The sequence below is a fragment of the Dasypus novemcinctus genome, chromosome 5 (genome assembly GCF_030445035.2).
Source record: "Dasypus novemcinctus isolate mDasNov1 chromosome 5, mDasNov1.1.hap2, whole genome shotgun sequence".
NCBI classification, from domain to species: domain Eukaryota; kingdom Metazoa; phylum Chordata; class Mammalia; order Cingulata; family Dasypodidae; genus Dasypus; species Dasypus novemcinctus.
Genome location: NC_080677.1, coordinates 10,554,296 through 10,577,220, shown reverse-complemented (window position 1 = coordinate 10,577,220; position 22,925 = coordinate 10,554,296). Strand labels below are relative to the sequence as shown.

The 22,925-nt window shown below is 42.8% G+C and overlaps 1 pseudogene; it reads right to left on the bottom strand.

Moving 5' to 3' along the window:
- LOC101439354 (spermidine synthase-like) overlaps positions 1–22,233 on the bottom strand; it is a 29,124-nt pseudogene extending 6,891 nt beyond the window's left edge.
- Positions 22,234–22,925: the final 692 nt, after the last annotated feature.

The window sequence follows — 22,925 nt, the reverse complement described above, 5'->3', positions numbered from 1 at the left end:
TTCATCCACTCATCCATCCTTCCATCTGTCCATCCATCCATCCAACAAATAGGTAGCAATCACCTTTTGGGAGACAGGGGTCGGTTGGGGAGCAGAGGGAGCATGGTGGGAAAGTGTTTGCACAAGCAATCATAGCTGCTGGGAGTGAGAGCTCCAGGAGAGCTATCTTTGCAATGTGCATCCCAGAAAGGACACCTGGAGTGCAGCTGAGCGCCAGCATCATGACTTGGCTGCTGCTGCCCCCTCCTGGTGGCACACAGCACTGTGGGCAGAGGGAATTGGTTCTAGCTCCCTTGGTTTGGTGGAGGATGCAACTCGCAGGCTCATTGCACTTAAAACTTGAGAAGGCAACATCTTTCCAGTGACAAACTGGGCAGCTTTCTTAATTAGCCATGTGAAAAAAGAGGATGTTGCCTCTTTAGAGAAAATTGGATTTCTGTCACAAATCCCGTGAGATTGCTTTCTGAAGACGTCTGAGTGTCTCTTCTCCTGAGCATGTCAGCGAAACTCTAAATTATAGACAAACAGCTGGAAGGGCCTCAGATGTGTGGACTCAACACATTCCCTCCTTTTGACACACCTTTATAGATGAAGGGAGCGAGGCTGCAGAGGACAAAGGACTTGAAAAGTTTCGGGAGAACTAGAGGCAGAGCAGCTCCTGACTCCTAATCCAGTGCTCTTTCCAGTAATCTGTGTCTCCTCAAGGAAACCATTCAGCAAAGCCACAGAATACCATGTTAATGCACAAAAGTCCATTGTATTCCTAAATAATACTAACAAACATGTAGAATCAAAAATTAAAAACAAAATATCACTTATAGTCTCTCCAAAAAAATTAATGAAATACCTGGGTATAAGTCTAATAAAAACATACAGTATCAATGTTCTGAAATTTTTAAAATGCTAATGAAAGAAATAGAGGAGGAACTAAAATGGAGACAATACAATGGTCATAGATTCTATTATATATATGATAAAAGAAAATATATCCAGTATTTATGATGTATTTTTCATCTTAATTCTGGAGGGATATTTTTATTGAATATTGAATATGGAGCTGACAACTCTTTCCTTTCAGCATTTGAAACATTCCGTGTCACTTCCTTCTGGCTTGCATAGTTTCTGATGAGAACTCCTTTGTCAATCTACTTTCCCCCCCTTGATAATGCATTGTTTCTTGCTAGCATCTTTCATAATTTTTTCTTTGTCTTTAGTTTTAAGAAGTTTGATTATACTGTGTCATATCATGTAAGTCTTTGATGTATCCTATTTGGGGTCCTCTCAACTTATTAAATCTGTGGTTTTGAGTCTTTCACCAAATTGGGGGCATTTTTAGCTTTTCTTTCTTCAAATATTTTTCCCACCCCATTTTAGCTACTCTCCTCCTGGATGATGATGTTGCAAATTTTAGATATTCATTAGCATTCCATATGTCCCTGAAGCTTGTTATTTTTTTTTTTCAGTCTATTTTCTCACCGTTCTCAGATTGATTGATTTCTGTTGCTCTGTCTTTGAGATCACCGATTCTTTCCTCTGATGCCTTCAATGTATTATTGGGCCCATCCAGTGAATTTATTTTATTTTAGTTACTGTATTTTCAGTTCTAAAATTTCACTTTGTTTTTTCTTTAAATCTTCTATTTCTTTGCTGAGACTCAATTTTTTTCATTTGTTTCATGTGTGCCCATAATTCATCATTTGCAACATTTTTATGATAGCTGCTTTAAAATACTTGCCAGACAATTCCATTACCTGATTTATCTCAGTGTTTGCATCTGTGGATTGCTTTCTTTTTTCTTATTAAAGTTGTAATGGTCTTGGTTCTTGGCATGAAGAGTGATTTTTAAAATTGGACATTTAGGTATTTTGCTGTGAGACTCAGCATCCTGCTAATCCTATTTTTTTTTAGCAGGCAGTCACCTCTTCCTCCTTGGCGTAGATATCCAGCTCCATGCTAGTCCTTGCTGTCATTACCCTGACCAAATGGATCACTGACTCACACTATTTTCTTGCGGATTGGAAGGTGATTAGAAGTCAGCTCCACCTTCGGCCCTTCTGACACCTTCTAGGCAGAGCACTGCTGGTTCTGTGAGGTTGCTCCTGAATGAGGGCATTAGCTCAGCTCCTGCAGTGGATACATCAGGGTGCTGGCTAATCCTGTCTTGCACTGGCCAGTTCTGCCCCACTGTTGTTGACTGGGCAGGAGACTCAGCCTTCCTGATGTGCCCTGCAGACACCAGCGCATGGGAGCATGAAGGTCCAACCAGAACTTGAACCACCTCATTCAGTCTCATTGATGTCAGTTGGGAATGGAGGCTCAGCTCACTGTAGACCCTGCAGACATTACCTGTGGAGGAACCAGAGCAGCACTGTCTACATTTCCTGGGCAGGAGATGAAATATGAGTTTCCCACATTGTCTTGCCGACATCACCCTGGTGGAGGAATTGGAGCACCATCTGTTTCCAATGGGCTGAGGTTGGAAGAATAGGTCCCCCTCTGTCCTACTGAAATCATTTGGTGGTGGTGGCAGGTGGTGGGGAGAAAGGGAATACAATAGTTTTTCCATTGGTGTTTGACTGAAATAGGGCAGATAGTGTCAAACATACTTACTGTTCTGTGGGCCATACTTTAACTGGTTCTACAGGTAGGAGGAACCGGCTTTTCTTGGAGCATTTTTTTTCCTCGGTTTTTGTGGTTCTGGGTTGGAGGCTTCTGCAGTGCCTTGTCTGAGATCTATAGATGGCCACCAGAAAACTCAACTAGTGACTCACTGCCATGTTTTCTTCAAGTCCTGACTTCCCTAGACTCTCACTTTCACCTTTTGATCTTTCAGAAGCTCCCTATACTTGTTTGTTGTGTTATGCTCAGGGATTTTTAGTTGTAAGTGGGAGGACCTGGGAGGATGGGGTGGCTCCATTTTTGTTTGAACCAGTCTTTTATTTTATGTTTTCAAGTATATCTGCCTTTTATTTTATAGCTTCTGATTTCTAGGCTTGATTAGGAAGTTCTCCTTGATCTCCAAATTGTAAATGCTGTATGTCAGGTTCTTCTTGTACTTCTTTTTTATTTTTGGTACATTTGAGTTTTTATTCTATATGGAATTTTTATATGGTATAAGATGTAGGTCCCTTTTAAAAAAAGATTATATGCTCTATAGTTGCACTTCTTAAACTTTGACACCTGTTTCTGGGCGACCCCAAGCCACTGAGTTTTTAAGAAGCTCCTAGTGATTTTACAGCTGCTGGTCTTTGGGCTACCCTTTGAGTCACAAAATTTGATCTGATCTCTTGCCTTTGTGTCATCCTCCAAATCTTTAATAACAAACTATTTTGCATATCACTGCACTGTGCGAATGGTATTTGGAGGGAATGGGGTTTCAAGGAGAAGGAGTGTCAAGGTATCACCCTCTTTGTGATTTCATCTAATTTCTTGGTTTTAAATCCACTTGTATTCTGACATTTCCAAATTTTTGTTTCTGGGCCAGAGTTCTCCTTTGAACCCTGGGCTTGTACACTGTTTCCTACCAGGTCCCCCAGCTTGGACTTCTAATGGCATCTAAAGCTCGACATGTCCCAAATCGAGCTCCTGGGGCTTGTCCCATCCAACGTGTGCTCCTTGCCAGTCTTCTCCACCTCAGTTAAGAAGGAAACCTTTTTGTCCCTGTCCATTTCCCTCTAACTCACACAGCCTATACCCAATCTATCAGCAAATACTGGCGTGCTGGTTAATTTTATGTGTCAACCTGACTAGGTTATGGTGTCCAGTTGTTTGGTCAAACAAGCACTGGCCTGACTGTTACAGTGAGGATATTTCATGGATTTAAATCATTTTTTCCAGTTGATTGAATCTATAGCTGATTATACCTACAATCAGCAAAGGAGTTTTGCTTTTGGCAATGAGAAAAGTCTCATCCTATCAGTCGAAAGCCTTAAAAGGGAAAATGGATTATTTCAGCCGTCAGAAGGAGGAATTTCTGTCTCTTTGTGGCTTGCTCTGTGGAATTTGGATTTGTTAATCTCCACAGTCATGTGAGCCAATTCCTATAATAAATCTCATAATTTGTACCACCTGTCTGTTCTGTTTCTCTGGAGAACCCCAATGAACCTCAACTGGGGACCCTACTTTCAGAATACATCCAGAATCTGACCACTGCCTACCAACTCACTGCTACCACCCTAAGTCACCATTGGCTCTTGCCAACATCCTCTTAAATTATTTTATCTCTTGCTTCTGTCCCCTACACTCTATCCCCATCCCAGAAGCTAGAGTGATTCTTGTGTATGTCATGGCTGTGCTCAAAACTCAGCAATAGCTCACTTAGAGCAAAGTTCAAAGTCCAAACCAGCCTCTACTGGGGAGCCTGTATCTCCCTGCCTCATCTCCGTTGCTGCGAATACATCAGCCGCTTGGGTGAACTTGACACAGTTTAAGAACACTCTTGCCTCAGAGTCTTTACCTGGTTTGTCCTCCCTTCTCTCAGGTCTTTGTTCAAAGGTCATTTTCTCTTTTAAATCTTCCCCAATGAGAAATTTCAGCCTCCTCTCACACCCCAATTTCCTTCATTTTCTCCATTGCACTTATCACCATCCAGTATGCTATATATTTTTGCTATTTATTTCATATATTTTCTGTCTATCCACCAGGCTCTATGAAGACAGGCACTTTTCCATGTTTTCTAGATTGTTTAATCTTCCAGGTCTAGCAAAGTGAACAGAAGTGAAGTGAATGTAGAGATGGAGAATCCAGAAACTCGGAGTCAAAGAAAACCAGGAGGCCAGGGGACACGTCCTACACCTCCCAACACCCTAGAGCTCAGGGTTCTGGAAGAGCGTCAGAGAACATAAGGCGGGCATACTGGACAAGGTGGCAGCAGCTGGCACCTGGGTTCCCTAAGAGATGCGACCAGGGACAAATGGCTGATGCATGGCAGAGCTGGGGTCTGAGCCCAGTTCTCTTGAAGCCAGAGCATGTTTCCAGCTTTGACTGAAGCTCTCTCTCAGCCTGACCCACCCAGGGACTCCAGAATGGTGAAGAAGGTCTTGTCTCAGGGACTCTTGGAAAATGGAGGTATGGTTTAACATTTGGATGAATCCCCATCCCCCTCTCCTGGGGGTCAAGATTAGACATGAGCTTGATTGAAGTGAGCCACAGACCACAAAGGACAGGAGAGAAGGAACGGACTGGAGCTTGCTGACCTCTGTTCTTAGTTTCCGGGAGCCAAGGGTCAGTCTGAGAACTGCTGTTAGCAGGATGAACAATTTATTATCTGCTTTGTCAAAAGTGTACGGTTTCCTTCTTTCAAAAGAGGATTTATCTATATTAGCAGACATTTAATATGTAATATTCTATTTTCAGGACATTTTAAATAGTGTACAGGAAAAAGTATAACAATAACAGAAATCAAATTAATTTTTAGAAAATCTGGAATCTTACCACCCTAGCAAATCCACCATCCTTGTTCATGTAAACATATATGGTTGTGATTTTATATTCTTTTTTCTCACTTACTATGAGAATCATTCATAACCTTTTGAAAAATGTTTTATTAAACAATCTTCATAATGATCTCTTCCGAGCACTGTTGAAATATCATACTGATTGGATATTTAACCACTTGATGTTGGCCTTAGAGTTAACGCTATCATAAATATCCTCGTATTTCCATGAATAGAGCCTGTTCCCTTTGGGGGAGGACAGGCTGTGAATGGAATTACTGAGAATATCTTTTATGGCTATCTGAACAGTATTACTGGTGAATTGTTTTTCCAGAATTTTAAGAGGTACCACTATTTCTGCCAATATAGGATGGTGATAATTTCACTGCATCCTTGCCAAATTATTGTTATGCATAATTATTTCAAATTTCACTGGTCTTAAACATTTCCATTCTGAATACCTGTCTACTGAGGTCTGCTCAGCCAACTCTGGAGTTTTCTCTCTGCACTGCATTTCCCCATCAGAAAGGGTGCTGTTGTACTGGGACGACAGCCATCCTCTCCCAAACCCCTGTTGATAGGCAGGGACTTCTCTGCAGTCCACTGTTGTCCTGACCATGCACTGTAATCAACTGCTAAGGATAAAAAGTATATTTCTCCAACTCTTTACTTGGGAGAAAATAAAAGTTTACACATAATTGCTCTTTCATAGTTGGTCTGGATATGAGGATTTTGTGGGGGAGATTCAGCAAGTCTTTGATGTTTGGTTCATGCATTTTCTCAATGGTAATTATTTCCAATTCTTCTTTTGGGGCGCTCTAAGAGCTTTATAAACATTGTCTGAGAGTAAATATTGTATTCTTAAATTGGAACTAGAAAGAAAGAATCTTGGCAGAGCCGCATTACATTAGCATGCACTGGTCCCCTTTGAAGGCCAGAACAATGAACTTTGATGAGAGAAAATGAGTTCTCCTGTTTAAAATAGATGCTTTATAGCTCAGAGGGTTCTCAAATCCACTGTTGCTGAAAAATAGTTCCAGTTCCAGTGTCGGAAAGCTGTTGACAATACCCTTGCGTTGGATGGCTAGTCTCCAAAATTGTCGGTCAATAAATTCCTGTTGTTTAAGCCAACCAGTGTGTGGTATTTGTCATAGCAGCCCTGGCAAATGAAGACATTGTTTCTCTTGATTTGGGAGGTCAGCTCTCTCCTTACTGACATGTAAGAATAGTACAAATAAGATCTTTAAATTCACCAGCACATAAAAACTCACATTACATAGTTTTCATTTGCTGTTCTTAGGTCAAATCTGTCCTGACTAATGATGTTGCTACCATTCCTATTAGTTATCTTTAGTCATGAACCTTTTAATAATTTCTACTTGTGGAGATAAATGAGGTCACTGTGGGTTTTTATTTTTCAGTAGAAGGAAATTGAATTTATGGGAGAGCATGGAATATAGCCAAAATTGTAATTGCATTTTAATACTGGAAGAATGCAACAGTATTTGTGATGTTCTATTTTCAGATACTTTACTAATCCCCCCTCCTTATACTTTTGTGTTATCATAATATGGTCTTTAAAGTTGGTAATTAGTAATATTATTGGTTAGGTACTCATGACTACTGCAATTTCAGTGACATTGTGTGTCGACTCATTGTTAATTAAATATGGGTTTGTTGGGATTAATGCTTTGATTCAGCCCATGTTTTCTGAGGTAAATTGGGCTCTATGGGCCATTGCAGAGCTGAAGACACATATGTTAGGAGTTCTTATAAGCAGTGCGGGTGCCTAGAAGGAGACATGAATGTATAAGGTGCAGAGAGCAGTAGGTATGCAGCTGGACCTGGGGGAAGAGGGTTAGACAAGAAGCCTTATGGAGGAGGACATAATTAAGTTGAGACTTGAGCAATTAGTGGACTTGGGGTAAAGGTAGAGGCTTAACCTTCCCAGCAAGATTAGGTAGCAGAGTTGCCAGAGTGAATGCAAGGCTAGGGTGTTAGATCTGTCTAAATGAACAACCATTAACGGGCTTGAAACAGAGAAGCCCCCTGGTCAACTGCATTATTGAGAAACATGGCTCTAATTGCAGTTGTGGAAGATAGATTAGAGAATGAATCATTTGTGAATATATCAGCTGCAAAGACAAGAAACCTTGGCTACAGAAGTTTAAATAACAGAATTTGTGTATCTTACATTCTAAGAGGTCTGGGGAGAAGCAATAGGACAGGTACAGCTGTTCAGTGATGCTTTCAGAGGGTCAGGCTCTTTCTGTCTTTCTGCTTTGTCATTCTTAGCATGTTGACTTTCACTTTCAAGACTATTACTTCAGGGTCATTAGAAAATGTGATATCTATGTCCCAGGCTGGAAGAAACAAAAACTTTCCTGGTAGGACATCATTAGGAATGATGGATTAAGGATTCCTAAAAAATCCTCTCCACAAAACCAATGAGAATACTGGCAAAATTGGTATAATCAACCTTTTCAGAACTCGTGAAATTAAACAAACGCTTGGAGCAAATGGGGAGTGTTTATTCAAGAAAAATGGCTGAATCCCAATAAGAACAGTCCTAGCATTTAGATTTGTCCTATTTCCATTCTATTTTCCCCACCCCTTAATAGCCTTAAAAAGCATCAGCCAGCAATCACGGCACGGGAGGGGGCGGAAGAGAGTTGGAACTCCTTCAAGGCTTTAATCCCAGAGAACTGCTATTACTTGACCTTTCTGGTGGTTCTCTGGAAGACCCCACTCACAAGACTGTCTTTATATGGCCTGACTCACCCAGTGCAATCAGCCTTTTCCCCAAGGGCATTTATCGAAAACCGGCAGAGATGATTATTTAACATTGTGGTTGCCTGAGATGGCAGATAAAAGTTGGGGCAACACAAATTTTTAAGGGAAAAGCTGGGGAATGAGGTGTCCATAGGGTGCCTTGAAAAGCTCTGACTTGTCTTGGAAATCTAGAAAGCTACAACATGCATAGGGCATGTGAACATGCCCAGGTCCAAGTGCACAATCAGGAGAGACTGAGGAGGCTCCAAGCAATCACCTCTGCCTAACTTTGAGGATCTGCACAAGCAGGAAGTGAAGGCTAAGAAAGAGCTGTACACTGCTTTACTGACCATGCAGGGAATGCCCCAACATACAAACACAGAGCCCTTCAGCCAAGACTGGCAGACTTATTGTTTCAGGCATTTAAGTAAATCTCTTTTACCTGACCATGAAACTGACTGAAAGTTGATTTCAGTGGTCATACTCCACAAAGAATACAAACTTTACAGAGTTAGTACAGAAAAAACAACAAAGGGTAATAACAACAAACCCTGGGAGTGGGGGGAGGGGGAGAAACTGATTTCTAGAATGTCACATTATATTATCCTAAATGTCGAATTTTCAATATAAATTATAGGTTATTCAAAGAAACAAGAGAGTATGACACATATAGTCAAGGAAAAAAAGCAGTCAATAGAAACTTTTCCTTAGGAAACCCAGGCATTGGACTTACTAGGCAAAGATTTTAGTTTAACTATTTTAAATTTGTTCAAAGAACTAAAGGAAACCATGTATAAAGAATTAAAGAAAAGCATGACAATTATATTAGTATCAATAGGGATCTGCATGTGACTTTACTGTGACCTAAAACTTCTTTGAAAACAAAATGAAAAAAAGTAAGATGCTGGGGAATAAATGGAAAAAATGTCACTGCACATACAGGACAATAGATATTACAGTGATGAAAGGCAAAATGTCAAAAAAATTTTAAATATTTTTCATTATCTTTTAATATCCCAATTTTTAATTTAATTTAAAAAATGTATGCATTTTACTTCTTATATTTAAATACATCATTATTATTTCATTTTCCTACTAATTATATTTGGATATTTTATTGGCTTCATTTTGAAGAAGCTTTGGATCACAGAAGAGTTACAGCTGTGGCAGGGAAGGAACATTGGTGTGGGGTGTCAGTGATGGGGATATATGGGAGGATATTCACTTGGACGTACATCTAAGGCATATAAGTATGTTCAAGTATTCATGCAGCATTGTCAGAGTGGGTGGAGATTCACATTATAACAAAAAGAATATTGAATTCCCATCCTGGAGAGTTCTGCCACATTCTCTAAAGGAATAGCAACAATTCCCCAAGTACAGGAGCAATGACTAGTGAAAGAGGATGGTCCATTGATGGGCCTTTGATATTGAGGACTATGCTTATGAGCCTTTGCTCTTGAAATTGAAACTTAGCCTAGTGTTACAGGGTGCCTAAGAGTTGCCTCCTGAGAGCCTCCATGTTGCTCAAATGTGGCCTCTCTCTAAGTCAAACTCAGCATATAAATGCATTACCTTCCCCCCAGCGTTGGAGATGACTCCCGGGGATGAGCCTCCTTGACACTGAGGGGTTACTACCAAGCACCAACTAGCAGTGCAACTGGAAAAAGCCCTTGAATAAAAGGGGGAAAATGTAAAGACAAATGAGTTTACATGGCTAGGAGACTTCAAAGTGAATCGCGAGTTATTCCCAGAGGTAACGTTTATGCATGTCTCAGCAGGATCTCATAGGCTGCCAAAGTAGATACTACCCCAAATAATGGGGTTCCTGAGGGCTCTGGAGACACCCAGGTCCTATGATCAGGGCAGATAGCTCCAGAGTTTGGTGCCTTGCCAGTGGGACCTACTTTGAAGTTTGTGCTCCTGAGAGTATCAGAGTTGGACTCAGTTATGGCTTCCCTATAATTGAGTCATCTCTCCCTTCTATTTGAATCTATAGCTGGTGCTGGTGTTGGTAAGTGTATGTTCAAGAGACTTAAATCTTTGGGCTGTCCAAGTGCCAGCTGGGCTCTGAGCTTCAGCAAAGCTGTAACATCTACTCTGCAGTTTATTGGAGTTACCCAGGACAACTAACAAGGAGGTGAGGATGGACAACCACCCTACCAAGTGTAGCAGTTTGATATGGTTATGAATTCCAAAAATAGATATTGTATTATGCTTGTAATCTGATCTGTACCTGGGCATGATTGAGTTATGATTAGGGCATTGAGTCTCCATCCCTTGGTGGGTGGGGACTCACAGATAAAAGGCATGGAAAAGAACAGAGTTGAGGGTTTCTGAAGTTGGAGTTTTGATGTTGGAGTTTGATGCTGAAGACTTACACTGGAGCCCTGGGAAGTCAGCATGCAGAGGAAAGAGAAGCCAGCCCCAGGAAGAAAGGAACCTTGAACCTAGAGGAGAGCAAGCCCCAGGAAAGTAGGAACCCAGGAAGCCTGAACCTTGCAGATGTCAGCAGCCATCTTGCTCCAAATAGACTTTGGTGAGTGAAATAACGTATGCTCTATGGCCTGGTATCTGTAAACTCCTACTCCAAATAAATGCCCTTTATAAAAACCAACCAATTTCTGGTATTTTGCATCAGAACTGCTTTGGCTGACTAATACACCAAGGAAATGAGAGAGCCTACAACTCCAGCAAGAGAGTCCCATCCATAAGCTGTATGGGATCAAAGGCCCCTCTCAATTACAGGTGGAATGGACATCATCATCTCAGAGTCCTTAGGAATGGGGAATGAAGTATGGACTAGAGTGGATTTACTGGTATTCTACTATAGACTTCTTGTGATTCTAGCAATGGAAGAGATTACAACATTGATGTGGAAGCAGTGGCCACTGGAAGCTCTGAGGGCAAGAAGAAGGAAAAACAGGTATAATACAGTGGCATTTTTGGGACTTGGGAATTGTCCTGAATGACATTGCAATGACAGATATAGGCCATTATATATTTTCCCATAACCTACAGAATTGTTTGGGAGAGAGTGTAAACTACAATGTATATTATGATCCATGCTCAGAAGCAATGCCCCAAAATGCATTTATCGATTGCAATGAATGTACCACACTAATGAAAGATGTTGTTTATATGGGAAAATGTGGGAGGTATGGGGAGCGGGGCATGTGGGAATCCCTGTATTTTTTATGTAACATTTATGTAATCTTAGTATCTTTAAAAAAATAAAAATATGTATTTTAAAAAGTATCGATAGGGAGAAAGGTATTATAAAAAAATTATATAGACATTCTGGGGCTGAAAATCTTAATAACTAAAATTAAACACCTATTATAAGGCCTAAGCAGCAGATTCAGGAGTCTGAATAAAGAATCAGAAAACTTGAAGATGGGTCAGTTGAGATTTTCTAGTCTGAAAAAAGGAAAGAAAAAGAATAAAGAAAAATGAACAGAGCTTTAGAGACCTGTGGGACAATACAAAATGTATACCAGCATATGTATAATGGGGTCCCAGAAGGAAAAGAGCTAGAGAAAGGGGAGGATAGACTATTTGAAGAAATAATGACTGAAAATGTAGGACATTTGATGCAACCATTAATATATACATGTAGGAAGCTCAGTGACCTGGCTTCCACAGAGTCCTCTGGGGCTGGGTTTTAATTCCTTTTTACATTTTTTCTTTAGGGAAAAGTATCTGCTTTAATAGTAAGAAAACAGATATGAAAAAATCTGAGTCTTCAGACTATTTGAAAATTCAAACCTGCTTCCTTAGTGGCCACCCACATGAACGTTCGTTGACACTTTGTGACGTGGAATGATGTGGAAACACTGCTGCCAGAAGCAGATGACAGCATGAAGCACATTCCATGCTCACACCTCCACTTCATTGAAATATTGAGGCGGAATATACAAATGGACAATGACCAGGGAACTCTGGCCCACTACAGCCAGCATTTGGTCCAGGAAGCTGGTGGCCATGAACTGTAGCAAAAATCCCAGGAAGTCCAACACAATCCTTGAAACAATCAACCCCAAATAGCCAGGCCTTGATGGACAGCTGACAGCTTCTCTAACTTTTGCCCTACCCCCCTTCCCCAGCTTCCAATTTAGGACCAACTAGAGAAAATCAAATATGATCCCTTAACCAAACGCATAGATGCTCCACCTCCAGTGTCCCCATGCCAGCTGCCTCCAACCAGAACATTCCTGGAGCCTTCCCTGTTTTGCTGTAAAGCTTTCCCACTCTTCTGCCGGTCTTTGAGTCTCAGCTAAATGCAAGTAAAGGTGGCTGACGCTCCTGCTCTAGCAAGTTCTGAATACGTAGCTTTCCCTTGTTCCCATTGGGTGGTCTCCACATATTCCCATCTACCTGTTCACTTTTTTGGGCTTTTCTCAGGCAGCTAGGTTGGGTGGGTTCCAATCCAGCCTTCCCACCGGCACCCGGCGTTTGTGAGCCCGCCCTCTGCGGGGCTGCGGTGGTCAGCTCTGGTCAGGCTGCCTGGGCGCTGACCAGGCTGGAAATGTGCTCCCCTCCTCCAGCTTCACCACCTTCCAGGGCAACAGCAGGTCCATACCTGCTTTATCCTCCAGTCTTTTTGGGAATCCCTTGGGATTCGCCCACTTTCTTGCAAGCTCAGCTATTCATTTAAAATGATGTCTTTTAGAGGTTTTTTTTTTTTCCTCAGACTTTCTTAATGTTTCTAGCAGAGTTTTCATACAATCTGATCTCCAAATTGCTAGATAGAGAGGTTGAATTCTGGCCCCCTCAGTAACTTCTAAAGCCTGGAGGGCTCGAGTGTTGGGTGTTTCTGAAACCTGGTCAGCAGTAAAGGTCTTTAACAACGATCTCCCTGGATAAAGGAAGACAAACAACCCTGATAGGTAGTGTGTGCTGATTTCTGTGGTGTGAAAACTCCCTCCTGGTCAGTTTTAAACTGCCAAAGTCATGAAGCCGAAAGCAGAGCTGGGAAGAAACATGCACCAGCATCTGTTATGTAGTGTTGCTACGGCACGGGTGGAATGGATGCAAATCACCATAAAGATAACTGTGAGATATAGTAAAATTATTAGTAAGGGCTGTATTTAGTATTTATTGACCTTGCTTTTAACATAATTAAAACAATTTTAAAAAGATTGTAATTAAATTAAATGTTTAAAATAATTTAAAAATAAAAATAATGTTAAAAATAAAATTTTAAAATTAATGTATTGCCATTTTAAAAAATATATATATATTTTAATTAGAGAAGTTGTAAATTTACAGAAAAATCATGCATAAAATTCTAACTTACCATCTTCTACCCTATTATTAACATCTTGCATTAGTGTGGTACATTTGTTACAATTCATGAAAGCACATTTTTATAATTGAAATATTAACTATAGTCCATCATTTACAATATGGTTCACCATTTGTGTTTCTTTAAATTTTTATTCTAGTAACATATATATGACCTAAAATTCCTGCTTGTAAACATTCAGATATATAATTCAGTGCTATTAATTAGCTTCACAATTTGTGTTACTATCAACACCATCCATTACCAAAACTTTATAATCAACCCAAAGAAACTTTGTACAATTTAAGGATTAGCTCCTCATTCCCTATTTAATGCCCTTATTTTTAATATAATTAAAACAATTTAAATTTTACTGTAGTTAATTTATTTTAATAATTTAAAAATATTTTAATATTTAAATTTATTTTAAAAATTGAATTCATTTATTTATTGCTTTTGCTCTTTTTTATTCTTTTTTTTAAAGATACATAGATCACACACAAAAAATGTTACATTAGAAAGTATAAGAGGTTCCCATATACCCCACAACCCACCCCATCCCTCTCCTCCTACATCAACAACCTCTTTCATCAGTGTGGCACATTCATTGCATTCATTGCATTTTGGAGCACTGCGGCACTGTGTGGATTATAGTTCACGTTGTAGTTTACACTTTCCCCCAGTCCATTCAGTGGGTTATGGCAGGCTATATAATGTCCAGCATCTGTCCCTGCAATATCATTCAGGACAACTCCAAGTCCTGAGAATGCCCCACATCACATCTCTTCTTTCCTCTCCTTTCTCTCAGCAACTACCATGGCCACTTTCTCCACTTCAATGATACAATTTCTTCCATTGCTGGTCACAATAGCTCTACAGTAGAATACCAGTAAGTCCACTCTAATCCATATTTTATTCCTCCCTTCTTTGGGCCCTGGGAGGGTGATGTCTACTCCACCTCTATCTTGAGAGGGGGCTTAGATCCAACATGGCTGATGGATGCGATTCTCCTGCTTGTAGTTATAGGCACTCTAGGTTCCCTGGTATGGTGGTTGACTATCCTAATGTCCCTATTAGAGACTGGGGTAAGCCCAACAAACTGGAGAGTAGGAGTTGCAACTTTGCTGAGGCTCAGGGCCCAGCAGGCACATGGCCAATTTGGAGATTCAAGTCTCCTGAGTATACACCAACCCCAGCACCAACCACAGGTTCAGTAAAAGTGACAGAAGAGGCAGGTGTAGAAAGGTCACTTCTGAGTCCAATTCCATCACATTCAGGAGCACACATTCCAAAGCAGGGCCCACTGACAAGGCACTGAACTCCAGAGCCATCTGTCATAATCGTGGAACCTGTTTCTCCATAGCCCACAGAAGCACCAATACCTGGGGTTGTATCTTTGGCTGTCTCTGGGATCCTGCTGAGACATGAGTAAGTGCAACCCCTCTGATAACCTCTCAACTCTTTTTGAAGTCTCTTAGTCATATAAACTCATTTGTCTTTTGCATTTCCCCTTTTTATTCAAGGTCTTTTTCTAGTTGCATCACCAGCTGATGATTGGTAGTGATCCCTTGGTGGCAGGGAGGCTTATCCCAGGAGTCATGTCCCACACTGGGGGGAAGGTAATGCATTTACATGCTGAGTTTGGCTTAGAGAGTGGCTACATTTGAACAACATGGAGGCTCTCAGGACGTCACTCTTAGGCACCCTGCAGCTCTAGGCCGAGTTGAAATTTCAGGCACATAGGCTTATAAGCATAGTCATCAGTATCAAGGGCTTATGCTCTTAATACCATTTTTAACAGTAGACTTATATAGTTTAATTTTTAATAATGGCTGTGTTTAACAGCCACCTTTCAAAATTCCTGAAAATGTAATTAGCAGCTCCCAGGAGCCTATCATAGCCAGCTCCAGTGCCACATGAGGTTGGATGAACACTTACCTATATATCTAAGAGCTTTGATTTTATCAGTCCTGACAGCATCTGTGAGGCTTTTAAGTGACATTAGAGCTTGCAGGTGTGCTATTCGCACATGGTCTGTTTCACACATGCTCAGAGGAGCATGCCTCACTTTCTGCTATGCCCCCACAGAAGGTATCTTGCTCCTTCAGCTCTTATTTGAGAACAACCAAAAGAGGATGTCCTCAGGTGGTGGTCATGGGAGGGGCGGGGGTTGGAGGGGAAGCTCCCTGGTGCTCAGCTCACCTCCACTGGGCTGGCCCTAGGGCCAAGGCCACAAAGCCCTACAACTGGCGGTCAAGCCCAAGGGCAAGGGGCTGCTGGTCCAGCATGCCCTGGTGTGAGATACCACCAGGCTTGAGGAGAAGAAAGAGGGGGCTGGGAGGGAGAAGCAAGGCATAGGACAGTTGTCCAGGAGCTGAAGAGCAGCAGGGCCTCGGGGAGGGTGGGTGAGCGAGGTGCTCGGGGGTGGCCCTCACCCCAGGGGTCACACCAATGCCTCTCAGTGGGGAGGTAGCATGTATGTGAATACAGAAACCAGGCCAGGGCTGGCACCTGAAGGTGGAGGCTTTTGAAGGGGCTCAATCGGGGTCACCCTCCATCCTGATGGAAAGTTCAACAGAATCTCTGGGGCAGAGAGAAAACAGGAAAGCTCCTTGGGGCTTTATTAGTCAGTCAAAGGGGTGCTGATGCCAAATACCAAAATTTGGTTGGTTTTTATAAAGGTATTTTCTGGGGTAGGAGCTTACAGATATGAGGCCATAAGCATAAGTTACTTCCGTCACCAAAGTCTATTTTCATATGTAGGAGCAAGATGGCTGCCAAAGTCTGCAAGGGTTCAGGCTTCCTGCGTTCCTCTGGGCTCAACTCCTCTGTTCTCTGCACAAGGTCAGCTGTAGACTATGAGGCTCTCTAGGCTTTGCCTCTCTCCACAAAGTCAGCTGTAGACGATCAGGTGAACGGCTCTCTCTCCCTGGGGGTCCAGCTTTAGCATCAAACTCCAACATCAAAACTCCAATATTAAAAGCCCCCAACTCTGTCCTTTGCCATGCCTTTTATTTGCGAGTCCCTACTTACCAAGGGGTAGGGACTCAATGCCCCTAATGACATGGCTCAATCAAAGCCCTAATCATAACTCAATCAAGCCCAGGTACAGACCAGATTACAACCATAATCCAATATCTATTTTTGGAATTCATAATCATATCAAACTGCTACAGGGGCCTTAGAGAGCCAGTGGAAGATGCTAATGGGCCCCATGATTTCCCACGGGGCGGCATGGGGGAGGTCCCATGGAGGATGGTTGAGGGTGGGAGCCATAGAGTTGGGACAGGTAACACCGGCCAAGGTGGACAAAACTGCTTCCGGAAGGCCCTTTGTAATGTGGGGTGGGGTCAGGGTGCACCACCCCTCCTGGTCCACCCCCAGCACGCAGACCACAGCCACAGCAGCCATGAAGCCACACAAGAGAGCGTGGCTGGGACCATGCAGGGCGGGCCTTCAGTCTCCAGGTGCCCCTGACCTTCAGCCTGGTTGTCCCCTCCCTGTCTGACTCATCTGACCCATCTGACTCCTGTCTCCCCTTGCTCTGGGCAGGGGTGGCAGGGAGGGGAGGCTTGGACTCAGATATGAACTTCACATTTTAAACCAGACTGGACTCCTTGATAAAAATCACAAATGACTGAGAAGTTTTAGGGTCAGGCGGAGAGAGTGTTAAGTTAGGATCTCATCATCCAGCTCAGAATGTGCCTATTCTGGAGTGCTGGCAGCCGTGTGGGCAAAAACGGAACAACTTCTAGTCAAGTCAGTCATGTGTAACATCATACTCATTCATTTACAGACAACCCTTCATATCCAGAAGCTCCCTGAAATAATTCCACGGAGCACAGCGATGTGCTGTTCTGGGGTAAAGAAGTTTGCATTTATGCCTTCCCCCCAGCATGGGACATGACACCTGGGGATGAGCCTCCCTGACACCGAGAGATCACTACCAAGTACCAGCTGATGATGCAACTAGAAAAGGACCTTGAATTAAAGGTTCAACACGGACCAGCAGAATATCCCTGTCTACATATAATAACAGGAGTTAAAAATGCTGTTTGACCTAAATTAAGGGGGAAATGGAAAGGACAAATGAGTTTATATGGCTATGAGTCTCTAAAAAAGAGTCTGGAGGTTGTCAGAAGGATTGCCCTTATGCACACCAGAGCAGAGTCTCAGAGACAGATAAAGTAGATACAACCCCAGGTATTGGTCCTTTTGAGGGCTAAAGAGACCCACAGGTTCTATGGTCATGGCAGATGGGGTTCACTGCCATGCCAGTTGGCCCTTTTTTGGAGCTGGTGTTTCTGCGTGATGGAGCTGGACTCAGATGGGATCTCTTTTCACAAGCCTTTCATGCTACTTTATTGGAATTGTAGTTGGTGCTGGGGCTTAAGATATATCTAGGGGATTTGAATCTCTGGACTGACAATATGATAGCCAGGCCCTGACCTCAACAGACTACAGCTCCTACACTCTGATTTATTGGACTTACTCCACTCAGCTAACATGGAGTTGAAGAATGTCAACCACCACACCATGGAGCCTAGAGTGCCTACAACTGAAAGCAGGAGGATTGCATCCAGTATCCATGTGGAATCTAAGCCCCCTCTTGACATAGATGTGGAATGGACACAACCAAGCCAAGGTCCACAGGAAGGAGGAATACAGTAAGGATCAGAGTGGACTTAATGATAGTCTATTCATGAACTATTGTGGTTAATAATCGAGAAAATGTGGCATTGGTGTGGAAAAAGTGGCCATGGTGGCTGCTGGGTGCGGGGAAAGGGAGGAAGAGAAGAGATGTAGAGGCATTCTCGGGACTTGGAGTTGTCCTAGGTGGTGCCCCAGAGACAATTGCCGGGTGTTGTATGTCCTCCCATAGCCCACTGGATGGAACATGGGAAAGTGTGGGCTATGGTGTGGAACATGGGACATGGGGTGCAGCGATGCCCGGAGATGTACTCACCAGATGGAATGGATGTGACATGATAATGGGGGAGAGTGTTATTGGGGGGAGGAGTGGGGGGGTTGGGGTGGTGGGGGCGAATGGGGACCTCATATTTTTTTAATGTAATATCTTTTTAAAAAATGAATAAATTGAGTAGGATTAGAAAAAAAAAAAAAAGGAAGAAGTTTGCATTTGAACAACTTCATCTTAAATCTACCAGTCTAGCTGATTAACCAGTGGTTTGTACTTGACTGCTCAGGCTAACAAACCAAAGGGCCCTTCTGTGCTTTCTCAGCACATTTTCCTTTGCTGAAAACAGATATTGCCAGCTGCCATCATGAGAGAATACTTTGAGCTTGCCCACCTACCATGTGACACCACTTCCAAAAGACAAAAAAACCGAGACTCGAGAGAATCAGGTCACCAACTGTCAATGTGCTGACAGCTCTTATGGCATCTCCTCAGAGATGGTTGTTGGGTGTGATCAAGCAGAGACGTGGTTGAAATTTTACAGCAGTGGCTCTCAGACTTGAGTGTGGAGGGCTTGCAGTGTTTCTGATTCAACAGGTCTGCAGTGGCCAGAAAATGTGCATTTCGATCAAGATCTGAGGTGATGCCAAGAGCTGGTTTCAAGTCCACACGTGGAGATCTGCTAACGCAGTGTGGAAAGATCAGGAGACTGATCATCTGGCGTCTCAGTCAAAGGAGAAGCATGGACTGTGCTTCTAGGGTGGTGGAGGGTCCTGAGGAGAAGCGGCTTCTGAGCAAACATGGAGTGGCATGGAATTAAAGTGTTCTAGTGAGCCTGCTGGAGCTAGAGGCTCTGAGAAGCTCTGAGGTCAAGGTATGCTAAAAGGGATCCTATCATATTGGGCTCACTGTTATGAAAGCATGTAGAATTTCATTTGTAGTTGTATTTTAACCAAGAGCTGTCATTTCTGTGGAAAGATGGGAATTTTAGGACTGGCCCTTGAGGTGCAAAGAGAGGTGCTGAATTTAGGATATTTCATAACGCCACTCGAGCGACTCAGACAGTGATGCTTTGTTCTTGGCTATGTTTGAAATGAACTACTTGCCAAGGAAATGGGTTCTTTTTTCTTTCTGCCTTTATCCAGCAGAAAGAGTGATGTTACTCTAAATGCTCTGGAGTGTTGTGGTACTATTCGAGGATCATGAGGATATGCTGAGACATTTTAATAAACGTATAAAAACCCAGGAGCACTGAGGTAAACACAGTGTCCCTTCCTAGAATTGTAATTTACACAAGGCTATGTAGTTTAAAACATGTTAGATTAAAAAAACAAATAAATATAAAACACCAATTGTTAACGTGATGACACAAAGACAATTTCAGATTTTTAATTGACTGCTTTGTGCTCTGAGAGTAGAAAATCTCAGCAGTATTGCCTCGTTGTTGGGCTATATATGCCAAAGCTTTTAGGAATCAAGTATATAGCCATAAATAAATGAAGGCAGTGGTAGGGGTCTGTGAATGAAGTTTGGAGTGCTTGACTATCTGAGGCATTCAGTTACACACACACAGTCCACATCTGTGGACCTGGTTATTCAGCCCATGGCCGGCGATTTGGAACCCTGCAGTGATAGTGGGTATAGGTGTCCTGATATTTGAGGCCAGTGTCTTGGCAGAGGAGAGAACACAGCTCCCATGGTGAGTGGACAGCTAGCCTCCCCTGAGGATGCCCAGAGTTACTTGGGGGAATTTGTAGGGATAGAGGGAAATGTGAATCATGCCTTGAAGACTTTGAGATTGCATCAGACATAAATAATTAAATCAAATATTTTTAATCATACCACATCCACCTGTGGAAAAATCCATTTACACGTGAATTTATTTGACAGTTTTTGCAGGAAAGCTAAATTGTCTGAAAGAAGTCCACGTGTTTTCTTCCTAGGGTTTGGGAATCACCTGTCTGACGCTTTACATCTCTCATTTCATTTAATCCTCCTAACAATGACCCTATGAAGCTCTTTGCAGATCTGACAGATGAGGAACAGACTTCCAGGGTTGTGCTCAAGGTCACATGGAATGACACATTCTGTTTCTCTTTCCAGCTCTTACTTCCCCAGATTGGTCTCCTCTGACTCCCAGACCAGATTGGGACCCTTCTTGTATGACTCCATTGCACTGGGTACTCTTTTCTAGTGTTTCCCACACTTTTAATGACCTTAGTTACTGGTTCAATATAGGTCAGTCTACTGGGCTCTTCAGCCCCATGAGTGCTCCCAACACTCCCGAGGTCTCCACTGTTTGCTGAATGAGTGGATGACTCGATATGTAACTGAGATTGCATCCCACCCCGCTTTCTAGCCTCAGCTCAATTATGTCAACCTTTGCTTCAAATCCTCCTGAATTCAAGGATCTGGACATGAAGAGAGTTGAGGAATTCAACCAGAATTCCTCATAGAAGCTGTGAGGAGAGCAAAGCCCAGAACATGCCACTGGACTTGCTGGAAATATGTTGGGAAGGAGGGCCCTGGGGTCTGGCATCTATGGGGTTGTGTTCACACACTATTAGTGCCTTAATAATGTGTCATAACTCAGCCCCATCAGCCTCACACCTCGCCCGTGGAATATGCTTTCCTAACAACACGTTTTGAGAATAGAGCATTTGGTTGTGGGGTGTGTAAGAAAATGAAAAAACTAATTATAGTTTTCTCCGGGGGAGCCTGGAGCTCTGAGATCATAGTTACAACTCTTGTCTATGTGAGATTTATTTGAGTTCTTTTTTTCCCCCTACACTTGGTGTTACAATAGATTTACATAATGAACATTTGTCAAGGACTTAAAGTGACAAAGTTTATAGGCTTCCATCTTTTCTTGAAAGCAAGCAGATTTTTAGCAGTTTTAAAATATTACTTGACAATGTGGGGCAGTACATGTGGACTACTGGTATGTTCAAAGAACGGAGCTTATTTATGTAACACCGTTTGGAGGTTCTGAAATAACCCAGAGGCCGATGAATTCATCAACGTTCTGAATTATCCTGCCACACATGTGCTTAGCTCAATTTGTCTTTCCATTCCTTATGGTACAAAAGATGCAGAGGGTGCAATGTGTCAAAAGACTTGACTTTGAGCCAAGGTTCTACTACATAAAAATAATAAGACTGCAAGGAGCAGAGGTGGCTCTAGCAGTTGGGCACCCACCTCCCTCATGGTTCGTTTCCTGGTGCCTCCTGAAAAAACCAACAAACAACAAGCAAAACAAACAAAAAACCAACACAGGGGAGCCGATGTGGCTCAGTGGTTGAGCACTGACTTCCCACACACGAGGTCCTGCTGGTTCAATCCCTGGTCCCCAGTACCTCAAAAAATAATAATAATAATAAGACAGAGACTTCCAGTCTGGACAAGATGGTGTAGAACTTTTCTCCTTACTTCTCCTGGCTAAGCACAGGTATAAACTCTGGAAATAACTCAAGAGGTAACCAACGGAGAAGTCTGAAAGGTTTTTATGGCATGTGGTTCTCCTTCTATTGTCTAATGACATGCCTTGTTTTTGTAGCTCCAATTATACTGCCATACAGCTCACGCGTGTTCGTGACAGCCAGGCGGTGCTGTGGAGAGCTTGCCGAAGGCTTGTCTGACTTCCATCCTGGGCCTCATCTGGTCCACCCTGCTGAAAAGGGAAGTGTGTCACAGCATGGTCTCAGGACCCATGGGGGCGAGGCGTCACTGCCCCTTCTAAGAGCCCCGGCATTGCCATGAGCCCCCGACCCTCTGTCTTACCTCACCAGTGCCCGCTCGAGGATCTGCAGCTTACAGGGCATACGGATCTTGCGTCACGTTATGATATTTGGAATTATACGTGTCTTCATTATTCTGGCACTTTCTTTTTCAGCTCTAGGGTTCCTCAGAACTGAGCCAGGCTGCTTCCTGGCCTGGGGCCTACACCCAAGGACCCACAGAGGCACAGATGTTATTTAAACATTGTTAAAAAACGAAACAGAATGCGTATTTAAATAGGTATGCGAGAACTTTCTTCAAAAAAAAAAAAAAAAGCAAAAGCAAAACCAAAAAACAGACCCTCCACCTTCTTTCTTTCTTTAAAAAATAGTTTTCTAAAAACGAAAACCAACCAAATCTGGACCCCTCCTTCCTTGGACCCCTCCCTGCCTATCCCCACCACACACACACATTTACAGAGCTGCATGTTCACATCTGAAACTATTATGTTAAAAACCTGGGGTTCACCTAGGGGCGGGGGGAGGGGGCAGGCAGGCTTTGAATGCAGAGGACACAAAGAGGGGCAGGGCCAGGGGAGAAACTGAGGGCAGGGTGGAAAACAAAGTGGAGTGAAGAAAGCCAGCCCACCCCCATTGAAATGGCCCCAGGAGGGGGCTGCATCCACCTGTTCCAAGGGCCACACCCCCAAGGTGGGCACTGAGTGGGGGAGTCCAAATTAGACCAGCAGCACCCCAAGGGGCTCACGCCCCTGCCTAGGGACCTCACAGCTCAGCGC